Genomic DNA, 16570 nt, shown 5'->3' with positions numbered 1-16570 from the left:
AAATTCTCTATGCATCTCTCTCCAAGGTGAAGAGAGTTGTGGGCCTCTTGTACTCTCCATTCCTGGGCTGAGCCAATCATAGGTAATGAACAGCAGGTGGGTCTCTTTATCCTGCTTAATAGACAGCAAAAGTGACAAGGAAAGCACAGGGAGACACAACACACATCAATCCACATTTAAATATCACTATCACAATGATATTAATAATATACGTCCCTCGGGACGTAACAGTCTCCACCTCTCTCTGAGAGCACAGTGAACACAGTCTCTGCTCTCGCGGCTGCCATCTCTGTCTGTGCCTGCCATCTCTGTCTGTGCCATCCTCTCTCTATAGCCAGAGAGTGATCACTCAGTCTGTATTTGCTTATTGTCTTTCTCACTTTATGCTCTTTCACACAGCTCAGGTATTCTGCTGGTTTGTAATCTCTTTTCAGGTTTAAATAGAGTTCCATCTTCTTTTGTAATTTATTGGCATCTCTCCAATAGGCAATGTAATTTTGTTTTTGTAATTTTATAATTTGGTTGGGCCAGATTATGCTGTGCTAGTTTGGATGTAGTTTCAGCACCAGTTGTGAAAGGGGCGCTCCTGTGCAGGTTCTGCTCCTGGCAATGCAGGGCTTCAGCCTGGGATGAGCTCGGCTCACTGCATTTTAGGTGCTTATATAATTTCAGAGCTCTTTTTTGGATACTGATTTGGAAGGGGTATTGTCCTAATTCAGCTCTGCACGAGTTGTATGGTGTCGCTCTGTTTACTTTTAGGATGCTTTTACAAATTTGGGTATGCAGAGTTTCGATTTCTTCTTTTCCGCATTTCAGCGTCTTCTCCCTCCTCTGCACTGTTGCACTGCAGAGAATGCCCCTGGGTGCTTCGGCAGAAAAAAAAGAGTATATTTTCCTAAAAGAGTATATTTCCAAGAGCGGCACACATGGAACGTCTTTTTAAAGACGCATCTTTTTAAAGATGCCTTTCCGTTTGTGTGTTATTCCTGGTTGCGGTCGTTACCTCTCAACTTCAGACAGTCACGATCGCTGTCTTTCGTGTCTGGGCGCGACCCACGCGGAAACAGCATCCGTGGATGGTTCATGTACTTACTGCGAGAACATGACTATGGCAACGTTGCAGTCGCGGCTTGCTTTCGTAAGAAAGTGGAACCCTCCGCTCTTCCCCCAAACCCTCGCTGCTCGATGATTGGTTCCTGGGCTTGTGGTGCTGCTCAAAGCAGCGGAAGTGCACGAGGAGCTGACAAAATCGTGGGAGGCACCTTTTCTGCCCAGTCCCGATTTCTCAGCTCCCCCACCCTCACTACCGTCGATGGCGGGGTGGCCAGGGGCTATACGGCGATTCCCCTGGTGGATAAGGTGCTCGTGGTGCACCTATGCCCGCAGAGCGCCGCCACCTGGTGCGGACGCCCAAAGCTCCCATCCAAGGCCTGTAGGTTCATATCATACCTGACTGCCAAAGCCTACAGTGCTGCTGGACAAGCCACCTCTGCCCTGCAGGTCCACCAAGCCAAGGCGCTAAAAGAACTGCACGAGGGTAGTTCCACCCCAGATCTGATGCAGGAACTGCACTCGGTGACCGACCTCGCTCTCCGGGTGACGAAGGTCACAGCGCAGTCTCTCGGGCGGGCGATGTCCACATCCAGGTCCAGGAGCGTCACCTTTGGCTCAACCTGGTCGAGATGGGTGAGGCTGACAAGACACGGTTCCTTGCTGTCCCTATCTCCCAGGCTGGCCTATTTGGCGACAACATCGAGGTCTTTGCCCAGCAGTTCTCGACGGTGAAGCAGCAGACGGAGGCTATCCCGTATATCCTGCCCCGGCGCGGCTCAAGATCCCGCACCCCGCCTGCTCATCGCCAAGGGCGTCCCCCTGCGGTGACTGCCCCGGCATGGAGCCCACCGCAAGAAGCAGATGCCACCCATCTCACAGACAGCTTCAAAGCGCCCTTGAGACGGGCGACCCAGGGTCGACGAAATGCACTGCTTTGGAGCTGGTAAGAAGACCACTCCATCCCCCGTTGGAAGGCCGGGATGAGAATCTTTTGTTGCCTTTTCATTTGATTTCGCCGCTTGCCTAAGTGGCTGCGGTACCCAACAGTTCAGCAAAAGAGCAGTTTCCTCGTTCCCTGGGTCACATACCCGGTGTGCACGGCCGTCATCATGACCACCGTCCACCTTTTTATCCTTGCAGGATTGGCGCTCCAGCGGCGGTCTCCTCGCTCCTGTGCACCCAGTTGTGGCACATATCCGCCCACGATGTGACAGTCTCCACGGGTTGTGAGGACAGGCCTCTTCCTCCCCCGTCCCAGGCTGTTCCAGGTGTGGTCAAAAGGAGCCAGGTAAGTGCTTCGATGTCCCTAGACACAGCACGGCCACGACATGGTGTGGCACCTTGAGCTTCGCCCCGCCACGAGGCCCCACCTACCGGTATGTCCGATGAGATTGTCCCTTTGGTTCCCCTTGTGTGAAGCTTGGATGCGTGGCTTGCGCTTTCCAATCCGTCGCGATGGCTGATCAGGACCGTCCGACTCACTACGCGATTCAGTTCGCCAGGCGTCCACCCAGGTTCAGCGGTATCCACTTCACAAAATTGTGAAAAATGCTGCTACCTTGCGCACGGAGATCGCCACCCTCCTACGGAAGGGTGTGATAGAACCTGTCCCTCCGGCTGAGATGAAGAAGGGGTTTTACAGCCCCTACTGCATCGTACCAAAAAAAAAAGGCAGTGGGTTGCGGCCAATCTTGGACCTGCGAGTACTGAACTGGACTTTACACAGACTCCCGTTCAAGATGCTGACGCAAAGATGCATTCTGGCGAGCGTCCAGCATCAAGATTGGTTCGCAGTGGTAGACCTGAAGGACACGTACTTTCACGTCTCGATTCTACCTAGGCTCCTGGGGCATATGGCATCCTCAGCGGTGGCCACCCTGCTCGGGTTGATGCATATGAGACCGCTTCAGCACTGGCTTCAGACTCGAGTCTCGAGATGGGCATGGTGCTGCAGGACACATCACGTGGTCATCACGCTGGTCTGTCACCGCCTCTTCAGTCCTTGGACCGACCTCACATTTCTACGGGCAGGCGTTCCCCTAGAGCAGGTCTCCAGGCACATCGTGGTCACGAAAGACACCTCCAAGACAGGCTGGGGCGCTGTTTGCAACGGGCACGCAGCCGCCGCCTTGTGGACGGGCCCGCGGCTGCGTTGGCACATCAACTGCCTCGAGTTGCTGGCAATTCTGCTCACCCTACGGAGGTTCCGGCCATTGATCCAGGGCAAGCACTTGTTAGTTCGGACAGACAACACGGCAATGGTAGCATATGTCAACCGCCAAGGCGGTCTGCACATCTTGTTGTCATTGCTGTGTCCGGTGCATGCTTTACACATCTATTTGGATCACATGCAGAGCTTTAGGATCTCTGAGCAGCTCTTTGTCTGCTTTGATGCACAGCGGAAAGGAAGCACTGTCTCCAAGCAGAGGATCGCCCACTGGCTCATTGACGCCATAGCGATGGCATATCATGCCCAGGACGTGCCACCCCCGGGAGGGCTACAAGCCCATTCTACCAGGGGTGTAGCGGCCTCCTGGGCCCTGGCCAGGGGTGCCTCTCTAACAGACATTTGCAGAGCAGCGGGCTGGGCAACACCCAACACCTTTGCAAGGTTCTACAACCTCCAGGTGGAACCAGTTTTGTCATGGGTAGTGGCACATAATACAAGCGGATAAGCCTGGGATAGCCAGCTGGGTGTATTGCTTGCACATAGCGCCTTTCACCTCCTCTGAGCTGAAGACGTGCGCCATTAATTCCCAGTAGTGTTCACAAACTATGTTCCCTAGTTGACTTCCTCCGAGCCCTGTGGCAGTCGAGTTTTCGGAGAGACTCGCTGCCAGCCCAGTACACGTGCTAACTAAAAGCTCTGTCTGGGGTAGGTGCTTCGCATGTGGCAGTTCCCTGTAGGTAACCCCATGCGATGTATATCTTCCGCTAATTCGTTTCCCTGTTGGCAAACTGCGTCTTCCTTGGGCAGAGGCCCCTCTGCCCCAGTCTCCATGTTTGTAGTAACTCCTCCCCCATTGGGTAGGACCTACCATGAGACTTCTCCACATGATGTACTTCCGACATAGTTCGGCAAGACCATGTGACATATTTTCCACTTAAATATCCCCCCTCTCTCTGGGCGAGGTGTGGTCTCCGCAGTGTCCTCCCCTTGGGAGGGACACCCCCCGACTAGACCTGGTCGGCCCAATTGGATATTCCCCCTTTTTTTAGGGAGTGGAAAAAAAGAAGGGGAAAAGAGGCCACGACTGGGTTAGCCTGTCTCTATCTTTTGGGTAGATGACTTGTCCCCAAAGGGCTGTTCGACACTCATAACTATGTTGGAGGAGGTTACATGTCAGCCTGGTGCGCTGGCTACGAGGCACACAGTTGTCTGCCTGTCACACACCGCCAGTTCACGTAACACAGTTCAGCCATTTGCTGCGTTTTGTATAAGGACCCCTAGTGTCACTACATCGACACAACGTCGAGTGAGTGACAGATAGGGAATGTCATGGTTACTTGTGTAACCTCCGTTCCCTGATGGAGGGAACGAGACGTTGTGTCCCTCCTGACACAATGCTGAACTACCCCCTGAAATGGCCGGACCATGTCTCGACTCCTCAGCATAAAACATGAATGAGTGGTTGCACGCCAGCTCCTTTTATACCCGTATGTCCAGGGGAGTGGCATGCAAATACACTCGCCGGTTTTCATTGGCCTTTTATCAAAGACCAGAGGTGCCTCAGGCTCCCAAGAGTGACCCCTAATGTCACTACATCGATACAACGTCTCGTTCCCTCCATCAGGGAACGGAGGTTACACAAGTAACCATGACGTTTTAGTCCAGATAAGTGTATTCGTAGGTGTGGACTTGGTTTCCTGCTCTGAAGGTGTATTTATTTTCCCTACACCTGGATCTATTTTGAAAAATCATTATTTTTGTTTTTGCTAAGTTGATTTTAAGAGCCCACGTTTGACTGAATGTCTCTATGATGTCAAGGAGCTGTTGTAGTCCCTCTTTTGTTTTTGACAGAATGACCAAATCATCTGCAAAGAGGCGACATTTAATTTCTGATTCAGCCAGTGTTGGGCCTGGAGCAGTCGAATTATTTAATGCTTTGACTAATTCGTTTATATAAATGTTAAATAGAGTGGGGCTCAGTGGGCAACCTCGTCTGTTTTTTCAACGGAAAAATTCTGTTCGTTTGTTCCCTATTTTTACAGCACATGGTGCTAATTAAATCAAATGTTTTCCCTACAATCCCATTTTCCAGTAGTTTTAGGAAGAGTCCTTCATGCCAAATTGAATCAAAAACCTTCTCAAAGTCAACAAAGCAAGCAAAGACTTTGGTTTTGTTTTGGTGTACATGTTTATCAATAATCGTGTGGAGGGTGTAAATGTGGTCAGATTAGGGGCGGACTGGGAAGAAAATTCAGCCCAGTATTTTACATAGAAACTGGCCCAAAAGTTGTTGGGGGTTGGGAGGGGTTGCTGTCCTTTTCTGCATATCGCTCCCCCCTTCTGCATATCGTGGCGCTGTTTTGTGGCACGTTTTGCATGCGGCCCCATTTCACAGCCGGCCTGCCAGGAAAAGTCCCGGTTCTCCCAATGGCCAGTTTTTGGGCAAATCTTTTCCCAAAACAAAGGTAGTTGATTGCAGATCTTATATAGTATATCTGTACTCACTTTGAGAGTTCTTTCTTCTTCTCTCTGTGGCAGTTGTATGACCTTTTGGGCTGCTGTCAGCTAGTTGTCTTCTGCTGATTTTTCTTGATTAATTAAACTCCTCTTGTAGGTAATATATTTGAATGTCTGTCTTATTTTAAAACAACATAAAAAAATAAATAAAAAAAATCAAGGGCTCGTCTTCTTGCTGCTGCTCAACAGAAAACTCTCTCTCTCTCTCTCTGGCTTCACAGTCCGTGCCCAGGCTCTCTCTCTCGTCTGTCTGCTGTGTGGCTCTATTTATGCCGCTCTACCCGTGCTCACTGAAATTAGAGACAGGTGTTAGACATAATTTAACTCAGGTGTAAGCGCCCTTACCGCTTTCTCTCTCTCCGGAGAGATGCTTGACCACACCCCCGTTGCCACAATAATGTTAAGATAGGACACTACACGACACATCTCACTGATATGCGTGTGCTATCAGGGCAGGTGCTGTTAATCTGATCTCAAGCAACCTCAGAATAGCACTCTTCACTGATTATTGCAAACTTAGTTACTTCCTGCTTTCAATGCAGTATGCGAACGTGGGTCTCCCATGCTGCTGACGCAATGGGCTAAGTTGGCATAACGTGGCTAATCCTTGGGTACTGACTTGCTGACTTCCTGTGAGATCACATTGGATAAACACATTCTCATGACCAAATGTCGCTGGGGGGATTTTTTGCCTGCATCATCAAATTGTCACCCTTGGTCCTTTTATTAAATGTCACGCTGATGCTATATAGTCCAGTCCCATTGTTTAGAAACATTGCAGCGCATGTGCAGCAAGTTGTGTCAGAAAGCCGGCAAACTGTTTAGTTAGAATTGACAGATTAGACAGCTAGCGCTAGCTACTGTATCTCCTCTAAATATGGTTAAAAGATAATATAGAATAAAATTAGCCTTCAGTTTTAAAGCTAGCTAGGTTTGGGCACACTATTGCTAGTAACACAGCTTGTTAGAGCTTGATAGAGCTCGGAATATTCTTAGCTATAGCTTACTATAATTTTAATGATATGAGTTAATAACATACCTGCAGGGTTGGGGAGTAACGGAATACATGTAGTGGGATTATGTATTTAAAATACAAAATATAAGTAACTGTATTCCACTACAGTTACAATTTTAATCATTGGTAATTATAATAAAGTTACATTCAAAAAGTATTTTGATTATTGAAGAGATTACTTTAAATTTTATTGCCATTTGTTTCATTTAATATTTAGTCCTTTCAGATGGAAGATATTTATACATATAAATGATACGATCCAAAGTGCATTTGAACAGTGGTGAAACATGTTTTTTATGATGTGCTAGCAGACAGAGAAGTAAGTTTGAAGTTTGGAGCAGAAGAAATAGAAATAAACCTTGTGTAAATTTGCAGCTATATGCTAAGCTAAAATGCTATTTCTAGCCATTTTACATGCACGTTACCAGGCACGATCATATTTTTTTATCATGAAAATTCACATTGGATCAAACGAATGTTTGACACAATACATTCACTCACTGCCAGCTCCCCATGCTAAACCGGTAAGCTTTGCTCTACCTGATAAGTTTGATGGTTCTGCTGAAAAATGCCGGGGTTTTTTACGACAATGCAAGGTATTTTTCTCAAATCAGCTTGAATCATTTGATCAAGAAGCCAGGAAATGTTGTTTTTTTATGTGACTGCTTACCGGCAAAGCTCTCGATTGGGATAAAGATACTCAAATCCAGGTTTCATCTGATTACTTCGTTCAACAAATCCACGATGTCTTCGAGTATCCAGCGGGTGGCCAAGATATCTCTGTTCAGCTACTTCGTCTACGCCAGGGTCATCGATCAGCAGATTATGCAGTTCTGTTCAGGACACTAGCGGCTCAGAGTGGGTGTAATGATGTCGCTCTGAAGACTGTTTTCCGCAAAGGGCTTAACCTGAAACTCAGGATGGAACCGACCTGCAAGTGTGAAGGTATGAATCTTTCTGAATACATAACTATGGCCATCAAGATTGATAACCTGCTTCAGAATGCTTCACGGCCTCAGTTTTGCTTCACCTCGAATTCTACAGTCTCAGTACATGCCCAGGCATCCACTGTATCACCCGAGCAAATTGCATACAATCGTGTTTCCATGGAGGAACGCCAACGTCGACGCAACGAAAACCTTTGCTTTTACTGTGGTTCACCAAGTCATTTCAATGCTGCGTGTCCACACAAGAAATCAAGTTCCCCTGAGTCAAGGCAGCACGTGAGTACCATGAACATTATATCACCCATCTCACATAATTTTCTGTTGCCTGTAGAGATCTCCATTTGTGATCATGTAAGGTGTGTTGCAGCATTAGTGGATTCTGGGGCTGCTGTTAATCTCATGAATTTGGAGATTGTTCAAGAACTCAATATACCACCTTTGAATGCTTTCCTAAGATTAACATCACCACAGTTGACAACGCACCTATTGGTACTGGCATAACACAACAGACTGTTCCTATAACCATCAAGATTGGACTTTTTCATGTAGAGAATATCTCACTATATGTCATCAGTACCATTGCAGAACTACTCACATCGTTGCTCAAGGGAAGGCCAAGCAAGTTGCCATGGAACGATGCCGCATACCAAGCCTTCATCTCCCTCAAGTCAAGCTTCACGACCGCTCCGATACTGAAACATCCTGACCCCAATCTTCCCTTCATCGTTGAGGTAGACGCTTCAGATTGTGGGATTGAAGCAGTACTGTCACAACGTCACGGAACACCAGGCAAGCTGTACCCTTGTGCCTTTTTTTCCAGGAAGTTGAACTCAGCTGAACGTAACTATGATGTGGGGAATAAAGAATTACTTTCCATGAAAGCGCCACTCGAGGAATGGCGTCACTGATTAGAGGGGGCAGTCCACCCATTCTCAGTTATCACCGATCACAAGAATCTTGAATATATCCAGGCAGCCAAGAGATTGAACCCACATCAAGCACGATGGTAATTGTTTTTCACCAGGTTTAATACAGTCACTTACCATCCTGGCAGCAAGAACAGCAAGGCAGATGCACTATCACGCAGACATGATCCACCTCACCCTGGGTTCATCCTGCCACCATCTGTCATCATTGCACCGATTAGCTGGGACATCATGGAGGATACAACGAGCACAACAGCATGAACCGTCACCACCTAACTGCCCCCCTACCAAGCACTACGTACCCCAAGCTCTACGTCAGAGGACTATCCAATGGGTCCACACTTTCTTGAGCACAGGACACCCTGGTATCCAAAGAACTGTTACCCTGCTACGTAATTCTTTCTGGTGGCCGTTGTTGATTCATGATGTGACTAATTATGTGAAGTCTTGTCAGGTGTGTGCCCAATCCAAGACCCCCAGAGAACTGCCCACGGGGTTGCTTCAACCACTGCCCATACCACAAAGACCATGGTCTCACCTGTCCATCGACTTCGTCACAGACCTGCCAAACTCCCATAAATATACTACCATTCTGGTAATAATTGATACATTTTCTAAATCATGTAGACTTGTCCCTCTCAAGGGTTTACCCACTGCCATGGAAACCACTAATGCTTTGTTCTACCAGGTGTTTAGGATCTATGGATTACCAGAGGACATCGTGTCCGATTGAGGTCCACAGTTCACGTCCCGAGTTTGGCAGGCATTCTGCAAACAACTGGACATTAATGTGAGTCTCACCTCTGGTTATCATCCTCAGGCCAATGAACAGGTAGAACGTCTAAACCAAGAGACTGACAGATATCTTCGGAGCTATTGTAGCTGTGAACAGGAGAAGTGGAGCGACTTCCTGCCCTGGGCCGAATATGCACAGAATTCCCTCACTCATACCTCTACGGGTTTAACCCCCTTCCAATGCGTGCTGGGCTACCAACCCCCAATTTTTCCTTGGTCAGGAGAACCTTCTACGGTGCCAGAGGTGGACGATTGGATTAGGCGAAGTGAGAGGGTGTGGGACAGTGCACAAGTCCGGCTACAGCGAGCGGTCCGAGCACAACGCTTCCAGGCTGACCGACAGAGGTGCCCCCATCCCAGCTATCAACAAGGACAGAGGGTCTGTTTGTCAACAAGGGATCTCAAGTTGTAGCTACCCTGCAGGAAGCTCAGTCCAAGGTATGTGGGTCCTTTCAGAATTATCTGTCAAATAAACCCAATTACTTACCGTTTAGAGCTTCCTGCTAATTTCTGCATTTCTCCTTCCTTCCATGTGTCCTTGCTGAAACCCGTCCACACGGCGTCTGTCTCTGGAACCACGGATTCTGAGCCTCCACCTCCATTGGAGGTAGATGGAGCCCCAGCGTATATGGTCAGAGAGATCATGGACTCAAGACGATGAGGGAGCCAGATGCAATACTTGGTGGACTGGGAGGGCTACAGACCAGAGGAGAGATCATGGGTAGCCACCAAGGACATATTGGACCCATCCCTGATCCAAGAATTTCATCATGCCCATCCTAATCGTCCAGCACCACGACCAAGAGGACGTCTCAGTAGAAGAACACCAGGAGTTGTTCGTGGGGGGGGGGGTGGCGGTTCTGTAACATCCGAGGTTGTTACCCCTCCTACCAACCACCAGAGGGAGCCCTCTCTCAAATACTAACTCTGTACTGTTCATTCTTTGGTGATTTCCTGTTTGAACTATATAAATACCATGCTGTTCCATTTTGACTTTGCGAAGTATTGCCAGTTTACCCTGCCTTACAAGCGTTTTTCCATTGCCATTGCTGATTGTTCTCTTGTTATGACCATTGCCTGTTTTCCTGGATTTACTGCCTTTGGATACCCCTTTGTTTTGTTTGCCTTGTTGGACTGTCTTGTTGGTTTATTGGATTATACCGCCTGCTTTACAACTACCTCTATTTGCCTGCTGATTTGGATTGTTTGCTTGTGTACTTTAATAAACTTCCTGCACATGGATCCTAACACCGTCTCCATGGCCAGTTCGTTACAGACGGAATCCGATAAAAGTGAAGCCCTCAGTTGTTGTCATTGCGATTTTTGCCCAACACTTCACCCAACACTACATTTTAAAATAAAACAATTTGAAACTCTGTCACCATTTACGCATTGCTTCATTTGTTTATTTATTGCTCAGTTGCTCATTGTTTTGTTTGCTGTGGGACACAAAGGTAAGAGGTGAAGTCTGAGTTGCAGAAAAATATTAGAAAAGCATTATAAAAAGCATTTTGTATATATTAAAAAAATCCATGCAATTTGTGCACTGTTCTCCGAGTCTCCCGATGGCATGATCGCTTTGTGTGAAGAACAGATCCAACTTTAAGTCTTTCAGCAACATTTAGAATTCCCATCCGCCATAATAGTCAGATCCTGTCATATGGTTAAATCAATATCATACTAGCAAGAGTGCTGTATGGCCCTACATCAGCACGGCTGTGATTTGGCAGCAGGCCGAGTGCCATAGGTAATCACAGCCGTGATGATTTAGGGCCATACAGCATGACTGCGAGTGTGATATTGCTTATATAAAACAGTTCAATGAACAAGTAAATAAAACAATGAAGGCAAACTAAGGACTGTCACAAAAAAAGCATATGTGAACTACTTTCTTACGTCATGAATCAGGATCTGCCGTTGCTTGCTCAATCCTCTGGTACTAACACTAGTAATGATGCTTGGGCTATTTCTAACAAGTTATTGGGGAAACAAGGGTGTGTGTGTGTGTGTTTGAGGGAGAGAAAGGGAGGGAAAGTGAGAGCGAGAGCGATTGAGCATGTGCGATCACCTCCGGCTGTCGCACATCCCAAGCAGAGATGAACAGCAAAGCTATAGCTGTTTAACTCTATTCCTCATTTTTGTGTTAGTCAGCTTGCTGAAGATAATTTTCTCCGTGTAAAAAATAGCTGTCCGAGTGGGGTCTTCCCTGAATATTTCGTGGTAGCCAGTTCGTTTCACTCCTCCGCCATGTTGACTGTTTACATCTGAATTCTGTTCCCAATGTGGAAACTCGAGTAACTTGAGTATGTGTGATTAGTTTGTCTTTCATGTCTCTTAGCTGTGATAAGCCTTAATGCTGAAGCTGTATTTTCCAGTTGTAGTCTAGTAATAATCTGAGCGATCATGGAGTGAGAGGATATTGCAGATGATTTCAAAGAATCTGCTCGCTGACTGGCAGCGCTGACTCAGATGAACGTCAGTTGAACTCGCGCATAACACACAAAAATGGTCTTTTGTCACCTGCTGGCTAAAATCTTTAATATATATATATACACTATATTGCCAAAAGTATTCGCTCATCTGCCTTTAGACGCATATGAACTTAAGTGATATCCCATTCTTAATCCATAGGGTTTAATATGACGTCGGCCCACCCTTTGTAGCTATAAGAGCTTCAACTCTTCTGGGAAGGCTTTCCACAAGGTTTAGGAGTGTGTTTATGGGAATTTTTGACTATTCTTCCAGAAGCGCATTTGTGAGGTCAGACACTGATGTTGGACGAGAAGGCCTGGCTCGCAGTCTTCGCTCTAATTCATACCAAAGGTGCTCTGTCGGGTTGAGGTCAGGACTCTGTGCAGGCCAGTCAAGTTCTTCCACACCAAACTCGCTCATCCATGTCTTTATGGACCTTGCTTTGTGCATTGGTGCGCAGTCATGTTGGAACAGGAAGGGGCCATCCCCAAACTGTTCCCACAAAGTTGGGAGCATGGGATTGACCAAAATCTCTTGGTATGCTGAAGCATTCAGATTTCCTTTCACTGGAACTAAGGGGCCAAGCCCAGCTCCTGAAAAATAACCCCACACCATAATCCCCCCTCCACCAAACTTCACAGTTGGCACAATGCAGTCAGACAAGTACCGTTCTCCTGGCAACCGCCAAACCCAGACTCGTCCATCAGATTGCCAGATGGAGAAGCGTGATTCCTCACTCCAGGGAACGCGTCTCCACTGCTCTAGAGTCTAGTGGCGGCGTGCTTTACACCACTGCATCCGACGCTTTGCATTGCACTTGGAGATGTATGGCTTGGATGCAGCTGCTCGGCCATGGAAACCCATTCCATGAAGCTCTCTACGCACTGTTCTTGAGCTACATGAATTTTGGAGGTCTGTAGCGATTGACTCTGCAGAAAGTTGGCGACCTCTGCGCACTATGCACCTCAGCATCCGCTGACCCCGCTCTGTCATTTTACATGGCCTTCCCCTTCGTGGCTGAGTTGCTGTCATTCGCAATCGCTTCCACTTTGTTATAATACCACTGACAGTTGACTGTGGAATATTTAGTAATGAGGAAATTTCACGACTGGACTTGTTGCACAGGTGGCATCCTATCACAGTACCACGCTGGAATTCACTGAGCTCCTGAGAGCGGCCCATTCTTTCACAAATGTTTGTAGAAGCAGTCTGCATGACTAGGTGCTTCATTTTATACACCTAGGGCCATGGAAGTGATTGGAACACCTGAATTCAATTATTTGGATGGGTGAGCGAATACTTTTGGCAATATAGTGTATATATATATATATATATATATATATATACAGGTGCATCTCAATAAATTAGAATGTTGTGGAAAAGTTCATTTATTTCAGTAATTCAACTCAAATTGTGAAACTCGTGTATTAAATAAATTCAATGCACACAGACTGAAGTAGTTTAAGTCTTTGGTTCTTTTAATTGTGATGATTTTGGCTCATTTAACAAAAACCCACCAATTCACTATCTCAGAAAATTAGAATATTGTGACATGCCAACCAGCTAATCAACTCAATACACCTGCAAAGGTTTCCTGAGCCTTCAAAATGGTCTCTCAGTTTGGTTCACTAGGCTACACAATCATGGGGAAGACTGCTGATCTGACAGTTGTCCAGAAGACAATCATTGACACCCTTCACAAGGAGGGTAAGCCACAAACATTCATTGCCAAAGAAGCTGGCTGTTCACAGAGTGCTGTATCCAAGCATGTTAACAGAAAGTTGAGTGGAAGGAAAAAGTGTGGAAGAAAAAGATGCACAACCAACCGAGAGAACCGCAGCCTTATGATTGTCCAGCAAAACTGATTCAAGAATTTGGGTGAACTTCACAAGGAATGGACTGAGGCTGGGGTCAAGGCATCAAGAGCCACCACACACAGACGTGTCAAGGAATTTGGCTACAGTTGTCGTATTCCTCTTGTTAAGCCACTCCTGAACCACAGACAACGTCAGAGGTGTCTTACCTGGGCTAAGGAGAAGAAGAACTGGACTGTTGCCCAGTGGTCCAAGGTCCTCTTTTCAGATGAGAGCAAGTTTTGTATTTCATTTGGAAACCAAGATCCTAGAGTCTGGAGGAAGGGTGGAGAAGCTCATAGCCCAAGTTGCTTGAAGTCCAGTGTTAAGTTTCCACAGTCTGTGATGATTTGGGGTGCAATGTCATCTGCTGGTGTTGGTCCATTGTGTTTTTTGAAAACCAAAGTCACTGCACCCATTTACCAAGAAATTTTGGAGCACTTCATGCTACCTTCTGCTGACCAGCTTTTTAAAGATGCTGATTTCATTTTCCAGCAGGATTTGGCACCTGCCCACACTGCCAAAAGCACCAAAAGTTGGTTAAATGACACCAATGGTGTTGGTGTGCTTGACTGGCCAGCAAACTCACCAGACCTGAACCCCATAGAGAATCAATGGGGTATTGTCAAGAGGAAAATGAGAAACAAGAGACCCAAAAATGCAGATGAGCTGAAGGCCACTGTCAAAGAAACCTGGGCTTCCATACCACCTCAGCAGTGCCACAAACTGATCACCTCCATGCCATGCCGAATTGAGGCAGTAATTAAAGCAAAAGGAGCCCCTACCAAGTATTTAGTACATATAAAGTAAATGAACATACTTTCCAGAAGGCCAACAATTCACTAAAAATGTTTTTTTTTATTGGTCTTATGATGTATTCTAATTTTTTGAGATAGTGAATTGGTGGGTTTTTGTTAAATGTGAGCCAAAATCATCACAATTAAAAGAACCAAAGACTTAAACTACTTCAGTCTGTGTGCATTGAATTTATTTAATACACGAGTTTCACAATTTGAGTTGAATTACTGAAATAAATGAACTTTTCCATGACATTCTAATTTATTGAGATGCACCTGTATATATATATGTATATATATATATATATATATATATATATATATATATATATATATATATATATATATATATATTAGTGCTGTCGAAATTAATTAATGCAAAATTCGTTTAACACGTAATATGACCCTTTGAATAAACCGTAGTTCATGAGAAGCGAGTCAATTCGTGCAAACTCCGCTAATGTCACGTGCATTGCCGTCGGGAAAACAGATGGTGGGAGACATTATGCTGAGACCTGCGCCAAGCCTTTTATCAATGTAGCATAGCAGTATAACATGCCCGCAAAGCACAGATAGAGCTCCTAACATTGTAACATCATTGCAGCAGCAAGACAGCTGCCATTTGCATATAACGTGCAAGTAAGGGCAGGCGGTGGAGTTTCTGGTGCCCCCTAGGGAGTTGGTGCCCTATACAGACTGCGTAATATGCGTATAGGGAGCGGCGGTCCTGATTACCGGCTAACGGAAACCTGCTGCTGTCTCCAAGGTTCTGTCACAGTTTCTCTGTTTGATAGTGCACTAGCCAGTGCAGAAGTTGGAGACATTGCTGGAATCCTGCAGGTAATCTTAACCCATTTAATCCCCCCAGTTACAACTGTGACCGTGGTCTAAAAGGATTTTTTGATGTATTTATGCAGAGTTGAAAATTGTAAATGACAGTGCAGACTTTTTAGTATGTCTGTCAAAACTCCATAAAAAGAAGCAAATAAATCCTGTCATAATACACTTACAACTACCATATTTTGTACATAATTTGAATTGAGTTGTGCTGTGTTCATTTTCTGTTTTTCAACTTTGTTGGTAGGGTAGGTTTTGTGTGGATGACCGAAAAATGCATCTGGATGAAGCATATTTTGTCCACTCATGTTTATAAAGATTATGCGTTTAATCGTTTGACAGCCCTAATATATATATATAAACATTCTCTGAAATAAAGCCTAAATATCTTAGCAGTTTTGCTACTCAAGTAAATCGATCTTATTTTAAGGATTTTTAGATATTTTTACAGATATTTTTATTTTATTTTTTTATTCTTATTAAGAACAAGATTTTTGTACGTCTTTGCTCTAATATCATACGTCTTATTAGAGAAAAAAGTATGCTCCAATGTGAATTTTCGGCATAGAATTCATAATAAAATATAATTGAGTCTGGTAACAGATGCATGTAAAGGCAAGAAAAAGCATTTTAGCTTAGTATAAAGCTAAATATTCACATGACAGTTTACAGAAGGTTAACAATTTTTGCTGCTCCAAACTTCAAACCCCCACAGAGTGTTCACAGCGAAATCCTTTTCTGATTGTATGTGGATTCTTTTCGAAGAATGAGGCAGAAAATATATTATTTGTAACCTTCTACACTGAAAAACCTAATAAGTTCACTGCACTCATTTGATTGAGTAAACTCGTTCCCTCAATTCCATTGAGTAATGGGGTCTCCCAAAACTTGAGTATTTAAGTTCAATTAACTTGGTTTTCAAGTAGAGTTAACTTAACTAATTAAGTTGAGTTAACTACATGAAAGTAGATTTAACTCTTTAAGAATTTAAAATTTTACTGTTGTACATTTTAATTGAATTGATTCAATTTTAGATTAAACAACAGCACAGCTCAAATAAAGATGAAAACTGATTCTAGGTCAGTTATTAAATAATTATTTACAGAAATGCATATATGCACTTCAGCTGTATATGCACAAAGTGAACTGAGATAGTGTGACCAGGGTCCAACTTGACCAAAGAGACAC

Source organism: Myxocyprinus asiaticus, chromosome 18 (genome assembly GCF_019703515.2).
Source record: "Myxocyprinus asiaticus isolate MX2 ecotype Aquarium Trade chromosome 18, UBuf_Myxa_2, whole genome shotgun sequence".
Taxonomy (NCBI): Eukaryota; Metazoa; Chordata; class Actinopteri; order Cypriniformes; family Catostomidae; genus Myxocyprinus; species Myxocyprinus asiaticus.
Note: the sequence above shows the minus strand (reverse complement) of the source record.